This window comes from Chelonoidis abingdonii, chromosome 8, assembly GCF_003597395.2.
Source record: "Chelonoidis abingdonii isolate Lonesome George chromosome 8, CheloAbing_2.0, whole genome shotgun sequence".
Lineage (NCBI taxonomy): Eukaryota > Metazoa > Chordata > Testudines > Testudinidae > Chelonoidis > Chelonoidis abingdonii.
Genome location: NC_133776.1, coordinates 84,409,386 through 84,415,619, shown reverse-complemented (window position 1 = coordinate 84,415,619; position 6,234 = coordinate 84,409,386).

Here is a 6,234-nt window from a genome sequence, read left to right as displayed (position 1 = left end):
AGTGTCCCCTTTAATGATGTGATACTTAATTGCACCGTTATTAATGAGCTGACATGTTAAAGGGATATGTCTGTTAAACAGGTGCAAAGTATAATGACTTCTTCCTTTGTTCAGAGGTGTATTTTTTCTTTAAGGGTCTTTTGCACTTTGACACTGTTTAAACTTACAGGTCCCTCCTTCTGGTTCCCAGAAGGAAAGAATCTCATCACACACCTGACAACACCTCTGCAGTTTCCTCTTACGAGAGATCAATAGCCTCAGGCCCTGGCCACATTAGGTCCTGGATCTGTGTTTGTGGGAATCTTTTTAGAAAATGTTAGTAGTGCTGGGTGAGCGGTGCAAACTATTTCCTATGAATATTTGTTAAAAATGTTAAATTCATTCACTTCGGCAGCCATGTGCCCCTTTGCAGTTTGCTTCCAGTTAGTATGCACATCACTGTTTGTTGAAAAGGAATTTATAAAATCCTGGGGTCAAATGTTTGCAGAAATTAAATTTTGCATTTGTTCACATGCATATTTATTTATTGTATTATCATCACACCTAGGAGCCCCAGTGATACACCAGATCCCATTGTGCTAGGTGCTGTACAATCACAGAACAAAATGGCTCTTAAATTCATCCAATTAGCCCAGGTACCCATGTGACTTATTTGGCCAATCAAATTTAACCAATAGGTATCAAATAATTGCACAGAACTGTTCTTGGTCAATCCACAGAGTTAAAGGAAAACAGAGAGAAATGAATAATGAATACATTTGAGGAAATGGATCTGGATAATCCACAAACACAAAAAGAAGTCAAACTTGTTGAATAAATGATGGCTTATGGGTCAGTCATTCATCTGTACATGGCAGAGCCTTGAACATGTTGTTATATGACACTTGATCCATCCATGTGGGTGGCAGGCACGTCAACAGGACTCCGCGCACTGGTATAAAATCCATCTGTATGGATTAGGGCCATAGAGTTCCTTGTATAGATGGGTTCAAGCTGTATTGTGGAACCATGTTACAGTCCTAGGGCATACTTCTCTGGTGTTGTAGACTGGCACAGCTCCATAAAGTCAGTGGAGCTATGCCAATTTATACCATCAGAGAAATCGGCTCCTGTTGGGAGAGAATATGTTTATAATATAGTTTGGTTTTATCTTTAACAGCAAGATCAAGCCATATTAATTTATCTTTCTAATTACCTTTCTAGTGTTTGTAGGGTGCCAATCATTATAGTAGCAACATATTTTAAGCCCAAAACATGATTAGGACCCGATTCTGTTAACTTCCTTCATGGATTTCTCTAGAGTGTTTGACTCCCCCTTCCAGCACCTTGGAAACAATTTTAGGATCTAGTCAATGAGAGTTGTGGGCACTTAATAGCTGTTAGGATAGGGCCCTTAGTGAAATGGCTTAACAGAAAGATTGCTTGCTCTTTGCTGGAATGTCATTTAAGTTTCCGTTCTTCTAACCCCCCCCCACCTATTTTTGTACCTCTCCCCTTAAAAACACTCACACAACATAACCCCCTCAAATGCAGGGGTAACAATAAATCAGCCAGAGGAAGGAGCCGCAGCTGGAGTGGAGCTCATTTACTGTAGCATCCGTCCCAGCCCTCCCCAGTTGCTTTCAGTATGTGTATTCAGCATTATAGCCCTGTAACCCTTAGGAATATAATAAAGTAATGGCCCAAAAACACTGCAGGGCAGATTGGCCTCAGCAGCATACTTTGGATTGTGATCTCCTCTTCCCCAGTGTTCTGGACTATTTGGTTTCCTAGACTATAGCAATGTTACAATTCTCTACACTACTGTTGTAATGTTGTAAGAGAGAGTTGTTTTGGATCATACTGGTGATAGGATGGCTGGCTTATTTGTTGCCCCATTTGTTATCATCTTTCTATATTTTTATGAGTAAGGAAATATATAATTCTTTAGCCAATGCCAATCTTTTAAAGCAAAAGAGTTAAGGAAAAATGAGGTTTCCTATCAGTCTGTTGCGGTCACTCTTAAATGTGGAGTTCCTACGTGGTGTAGTATAAAGATTATTGACTTGTATATAATGTTTTTTTTTAATCAATCACTTTATCTGTTATGATAAAAACTCCCTGTTTTATAAATTGGGAATAATGAGGCTTTCCACTTTCTGTTCTGGTTTTGCAACATGACTCCCAGAATCAGGAGCAAAGAGCAGCCTGTGTCTAGACAAATACATTCCTATTGTTTATTCCTGCATTTTTCTGTGTCTTTGTTGTGTCACACATCTATATTTTTATTTTTTGTTGGATTTTAGTTTATGTAGAGATATGTAGACATATCTGTGTATTTTTATCTTACCAAAAATTGCTCACACGTAGTATAACCCTTCTTGAAAATCTGTCATGCTGAGAAAAATACTTTTGGTTTAAGCTAAGAATTTTTAAAACTAAAAATACTTAACATCAAAGGGAAATCAGAAAGACAAAAGATAATGCAGGAAATAGTCAGCCTGAAGGCGTTCCCTGCCACTACATAGTTTCTGTATGAAACAGCATGTGAATCTATTTAATTATGTTGTACTAATTCAATACATCTAAACATTCGTAACAACAAGAATCTCAATTCACTTCACAGAGAGAGTCAACAGATAATGGTTTTTTAGCCCACTTGAGTTAGCCAAAGTTTCTGAGGCCTAAGACTTGATGCTATTTAGAAAGAGGCTCCTAACTGGGATCTGGAAATTGAACAGTTGAAAGTTTGGGGAATTTTAGATCCAGGGTTTTAGTTCAGGCCACTTGCAAATTTCAGATCCATGTGTGGATTCTGAACTCCCCCCCTCCACATTTGAGACCATTTGGATGGGGGGGTTTGCTTCAAGTTTTCTTTGTTCCAGTGATTTTTATATTGTTTTGGGGTACTGAATGGCATTGATTCAGATATATTTGACTCTTGAGGCTTCTCCTGATGAGCATCTGTTCTGACACCATCTGGGAGTCCCTCTGTTGTGCTCTGTGTTGGTGGGTGATCATGCTTTCATTGCATCTGTTCCTAGGGCACTAGCTTCCTGCCCCCTACACATACCACTCAACCCAAAATAGACTGGTTAATCAAGCAGTAAGTCACCACGTTACTGTATGCAGTAACGAAGATTGCTTCAGTATCTCATCTTGAAAACAGAGCACCTTTCCCCTATAGTTTCCCACCTGAAAACCACCAACCTTGATTAAACAAACAAAAAAAGGGATGAAAATCCCAACCTGATGCATTGGGCAATTTCTGTTATCTGTCCAGTTGTGGAGGGATCTTTAAGGGAAGCAGATATAGTGCAGCCTCTTTCCAACCAGATGATGATTTATCCACAATTCCTATCGGAGCTGGGTTTGGTTTCTGAGGTGCCTGCAGCATAAGATATAAATGAGGTTTTTGCATTGAACCATGCTACTTCCACAGCTGGTGGATCAGGAACTCAGGCTTAAACCTTTTAGGGATATATTTTATGCTCCATCATTGTGAAAAACTCCCATAGATGATGCTAAGATTTCTGCACCAAGAATCAGGCAGTGATGTTTCATATATGTCTAGTAAAGCTGACTTGGGCCTCGTAAAATCTAGTAAAACATTAGTTGGTTTTTCCACTGAAGAAAAAACATGTCTGTTGTTTAGTATAGTGACCCTTCCAGCTATTCATAGCCATATCTCATCACTGGTAGAGCCTGCTGTTCTGCCTCAAAGCAGACATGGTTATATTTAATGGGAATATATCATTAAAATCCCTTTTTTGCGTGGGCAGTATTTGTTCTGATACTTTGTATGGGGGAAGATATTGATCTAGGGTATTCAGGGGAAATGTGAGAGCAGAGGGGGACTGAGATGTGTGTCACTTGCTGGGGGAGGGGTGTCTGGGAATCTTTCTTGTATACTAGATGCTTTATTGGTATATTTTTCATTACCAGACCAAATAGATGCTCCTTACCAGAAACCTTCCAGGGGTTTGATCATTTGAAGTATGTGAGTGAGAGCTGCCGAGTGGAGAAAGTTCCTTCCTGAATGGAAGCTGAAGAAACTCAACCCTTTGCAAGATCAGGCCCTTCCTCCACTCCACTCCCCGTGAATATGTTTTGAGGGAAAATATAACCCTAGTAGTCTCTTGGTTTGTTGTCTTTGATTGGCTCTGCTAGCAAAGGGGCACACTCTGATCTAAATAATTTCATGCGCTTCAGTGACCCAGACAGGCAGCCTGTATCACATCTACCTTTAATATGTGTACTGTAGTAAGTAGTGGTTTCACTGTTTCCCTACTCATAGCCTTAAGTGACACAGTGGGAAAAAAACACGATCCCTCTCTACAACACAGCTTTCACTGTGCTGCCACCCACATTGTAGCTGCCCTGGTTGTGAATTATGGGTCCTAATTTTACTATAGTAGACAAGGCCATGTATGTGAACAGCACAAGGGAGGAGAATTTGAATGTCTGATCTGAATGTCTTTGACATTTTAGTATGTGCAAAGCTTCCAGAATTATATTGTGTGATTGGATCAAATGCTTATCTTTCACTCAGAATGCATGTATCCTCCCCCTGAGTTATAATATTTGGGTGACTGGGTCTGACACCCAAAACCTTTGTGTTTGGCTGTGAGAGCTGTTGACTAATTTTGATCACTAGATAGATTAGCCAATAATAGGACTGGATTGTTATGATCCACAAAAGCATGGGAAAAAAATAAATCTTAAAATTAACCAGTTATTGCATTTAGTGAACAACGTTTGACCTTTTTTTGTGAGTTGTTAAGGCATTCTTAAGCATTATAGCATAAAAGGACTTATTTCCTCTTCCATCTGTGGATGTAATCTCCAAGCGTATCAAGGACAGTCTGTATTTCTCTGAGAAAACTGAAGCCTTGTAGCTCTAGTAAAGTGGGTAACAGCCCTGGGTTTTGGAGTCATGCCAAGAAGCAGCCAAAGTGCAGGTGGAAATAACAGATAGTCATAGAAACTAGAAAGAAAGGAATATTAAGCATAGAGATGAATCTCAAACAACCCACAAATCCATACTCTTCCCAATATGGAAAGTCTTAAATCCGTATTTTGGCGTTTGATCACCTCTCTCATTGTCATTCCTTCCCTTTCTCTGACCAAAGTAATGGCTTCTCTACAAAACATTCTCAACTGCTTAGTTCTAATAGTTTTAAAAGTCTGGGGTTAGGAAGAAACTTTCCCCAGAAGCATTTATTGAAAAAAATTTCCACTATTTAGGTTTTACTTTTCCTTGCAGCATCTGGTACTGACCTTTATCAGAGACAGGATACCAGACAAGATCATTGCATTGATCTGATCCAGGTCTGGCAGTTCCTCTGTTCCTAAATGATCGGGCTTCCACTGCTTTCTTTAGCTATTCCATAGCGTAATAGATCTGAAGAAGTGACTTTTTGAACCTCTGAAGCTGATCTCTTCCAAATCTCTAACCACACAAATGTCCCTGGAGAATGCAGACCCACACTTGTTCTCCTGGGGATCCACTTGGTTAGCTAGAAACTGGCAGCATTCTGGGGTTTAAGGTGTAAATATTTATTTGTGTAACTTTTCCCTCTTTCTGGTAATGTTTATATTTAGATTTTCTCCTGTCTCCTTGCCCTGTGTAAAAGAAGGAAGAGCTTTGATGCAGCTCCAGTATAATAAGGCTAACATCAGATGGTGAGCTTGCTTCTGTTTCATTTTGGAAACATTGGGGCCAAATTTAACAGCAGCACAAATAAATGCAACTGGGATGGCCCTGTGAATTTGGCCTTTTTGTTCCATAAAACATTTTATAGTAGTCCTGGAAAAGCAGCAGTGACTGTCATTTTATTTTTAAGACGAATAAGAAGGAGAAAAATAGTTACAGGGTGTGCTGTAGAAGGGAAAATACAACCATGGCACCTCCTTTTATTTTCTTATGAGCTGTTCACTTTCCCCAGGAGCAGCAGCAAGATGGATTTTGAAGACAGATGTTGCACTGGAAAACAAAGTCAGGGTTTCTTTTAACTGCAAGACATTGGTCCTTTGACTTGTGTGAAGCAATGGGGACAGCTAGTGGTCAACTGTCTGAATCACAGGGAAATACTTCCTATGAAAGTCTCAGTGGATACATCCCTTATTCTACATTTCAAAATTCTTGGTATGGTCGCTGCATTCTATTCTGTTCTAATTGTTCCATTCTGTTCAATAGGTTCTTATACTGAAGTGCTTAGTATTGTATTGTCTGAGCACCTAGAAGTAGAACAT